The following is a 3,645-nucleotide window of genomic DNA, read 5'->3' on the forward strand; positions in this document are numbered from 1 at the left end:
TACCAAGTCTCTTCTTATGTGTATGTGTGTGTGTATAGATATATACAGACACACACACACACACACATGCATGCATCATAGTATGTGTGTGTGTAGCAGCATGGGATTGACAGAATCAGCACAAACAAAAATACCTTGTGGTATTTGCTTATGTTCCTTTATGCCCGCGCTGACTTTGCCATTTCCATTTTATATTATGAGGTCAATAAAATAGGTAATAGCCAGGTGGTCATAATAAACAACTAAATTTCTGAAAGGCATTGCCCCAGCATGGCTGCAGTCCAATGACTAAAAGCAGTAAAAAAATATATTTCCGTATAGTAAACTCTGATGTGCTGCCAACATTCTATAGATTATATTTTAAAGACAGATTACTCACAGATGCCATCAGCATGAAAACCTGACAGTTAAGTTAGTGTTAATATGTATAATGCAGTAACAGCAGCAATTTAATTAGAAATAATTATGTGGTGAGGAAAAAACATCATTAGTTCAATGGTTAATATCATTCTAATTACTTTGGCCGGTTTGATCAAGAAACAGTCTTATTAAACTTCCACAAGAAACGAGACTTTACCGTTTTGCTGAAAGCAGCGAGGAGACCAGCTGCCCTCTGTGAATAGACAATGGTGTCATCTTTAAGGGATAAAAAAATGTGTGCATTTGAAAAGAAAATTGAAGTTGGTGTTGCTCTGCTGGTTTCAAAAACAAGTGCTAGCAATCATTTGTGAAGAAAGTGCATTAGTATTTAGAAACGAGAGGGTATCCAATTGTGAAAACAGGTGTCAATTTATGAAGAAGAATAAAAACATATCCTATGAATGCTAACATGTTAATACTGATACAGAAGAATTGAAAAAAATGAGTGAATCACCAGCAGAAAACATTCCATAGAGGGACTCAGTGTGTTTAATTGATCTACAAAATTGCCATTGTTTAACAATTTCAGGTGCAGATTTCTAATGACAGAACTGACTTGTGGGCTTCTAATATATGTTTCTTTTGAATAATCAAGTGTTTTGGACGGTTCTGGTAAAACAATTTGTCTTTCCAATGTGAATAGTTTCTTACATAAGATTATGATATAAATGGTCCAAATTTAAATACAAACACTTTAAAACAAGTTGTTTTGTATCATAGGATGAGTTGATGGCAAAACAGCTGAATTTGTCACATTATTTGTGCATGAAATGAAATGTTTTAGCCAGAGATATATACTGAAGGGAGATGACAATGTTGCTGGTAGGACATTTAATGCAAACAAACACTATGCAATGGATAAAATGATCCTAGAGGTAGGTGTTCTAATGAACACTGTAAGAATAGTCCATAGGAGAATGAGAAATTGTTTTTAGATCAAAGCCGTGTAAGTTGGATCAAGATGTCTTTCGATGAAACCTCAGAAAGTTGGGTTTCACAAAGGATCAAAACCGAAATGAAGCAAAATACAATCACTAGATAATGTGAAAAAGAAAAGGAATTCTCCAACCTAAGGAAGGGGCCAAGTCTCACCATTCATAAATATTATTATTATAGGCAAACATTAGCATCTTCATATTGTATAGAGTCACAACAAGAGGCCATAGGTTCATATTGTGCAGTAGCAGCAGCAGTAAAATGGTTAATGACAATTCTATACAAGAGGAAGAAGCTGCAACGCTGGCAGGATTGGCTTTGCAGACTTTTTGTGCCAAATGTAAAAGCTACCATTTGTTTCTGAATAATATTGTTATCTATGAAAAACGGATGCCAGAATAATTTGGGGTTGACCAAGGCCCTGGAAAGGAAGTGTATACTGAGGGATCCCTAGACAGATAGAAGAAGTTATTACAAATTATAAAATCCATGTCCATCTCTTGTGAGTCCCACTGTGAAAGGCAATCAAGATCAATGTATACAGTCAATTAGTTTATTTCGCTCATTAATATCATTAATCATGGATATTAGAAACATTCAAGTGTCATATGGTCAACAAATTTCTAACACTTGAGTAAAATACATTTTCAGATACACATATAAGAAGACTTATTGTCAGTATGAAGCAAAACTACTTTCACAGAGCCTATTTAAAAAAACATGGGTAACTGGTTTCCACCACATCAAGAGCTCACACACAGATGAACATAAAACTTGGGGCAAGGGACGAATCATCCCTCAGCAAAGTAAATAGTTTTAATATAGCGAGTTCTTGTTAAATTGTAGTGGGTTTCCTCTAACTTTCCATAGAGATGAACTAGTCTGCTTGTTTCAAAAAGAAGTGTTACTTCCATAGTCCAAAGTTAGGAAATGGACCTCATATTTCCATTAGAACAACAAGAAATCCGTCAAAAGTGAACCTAAATATGGTCGTAGTATGTGAAATCCTTTGAGAGGCTCCACAACAGATTGACTCCTACAACATAAAACCGAGAGAGAGAGTCAAGTAAAGATGCTTTGCAGCATTTGTCCAAGACTCTTTCTGTTCTGCATTCAAATCGCACCAAGGTCATCGACTTTTCACTCTTTTAGACATCAAGCAGTGATGTAGAATATTTCACACATCAATCCTCCGATACTAGAAAGACGAAGAGGGATAATTATGGTTTTGTTACCACTACGTACTATGAATGTCCCCTGCAAACTGTTCGCGTCAAAGTGAAAGACATCCAAAAAGGAAACCAAAGAAGCCAGTGGCAGTATATTCCAGATGTCCTCCAAAGCTGAGCACTCTGGTCATTGCTAATTTTATTATTAACTGAGCACAGTTTGTCAGAAACCATATTAATAAACATGGTGACTTTGTACGAAGCTCTGTACAACTTACAGGTTTCTGCCATACATCTTTGAGTTTATGGTGAACCACAGAGTGATGTGTTTGATTTCTCTTTGAGGAGTTCAATATCTAACAGGGACTATTTTCATGATTATATATCAAGTATTTTTGGTGTATAGAGTTAGATGTGCAAAACTGTTACTGAAATGTTTAGAGTTCCAGATGCAGTATCTTCAGTGCAGCTATTTCTAGCAAAGTCGTGTGGTCACTATTGTAATTAGTAGCATTACTGGTGTTGATGTACAGAGCAAATTTAAGGAGAAATCATAAGAAACATTGGATGCAATTTATTTGTTCCCTACATATGTTTCACCCTTGTGGTCATTTGCATCGTTTGCAATGGATGTTCCAAATGCAACTGGATTCTGAATCACAACAGTTCATCAGGAGAACACTATTTCATTGCATTGATCCGTGTAACCTAATAAAGTCTCGTGAATTGCTGTTCTGCTTCAGAGTCAAAGGGTCCTTGGAACACCCACTGCAGTGGATGCATAGAACCACAACGGTGAAACAGAAGTAGAGAACAAAAATGATGTAAACTGCATCCTATGTGTTATCATAATTTCTCTTAGAATTCTATTTAAAGAAATGTTCAATATATAGAACCTGAAGATCAATTCACACAGAACAATTAAACATCAATTTAAACATTTACAACAAGAGAAATTCAAGCAACAATTCTAAATATATTTTAAACTAAGAAACTGTTGAACTTATCAATGACAGACCTTCAGGTAACTCAAAGGAAAATCTTTTGAAGACAGGGTTAATAGCATAAGAGTCTTTTTTTTATATAATTTTACAGTTCACTCAATTTATTATTACACTTT

This window comes from Octopus sinensis, linkage group LG18 (genome assembly GCF_006345805.1).
Source record: "Octopus sinensis linkage group LG18, ASM634580v1, whole genome shotgun sequence".
NCBI lineage: Eukaryota > Metazoa > Mollusca > Cephalopoda > Octopoda > Octopodidae > Octopus > Octopus sinensis.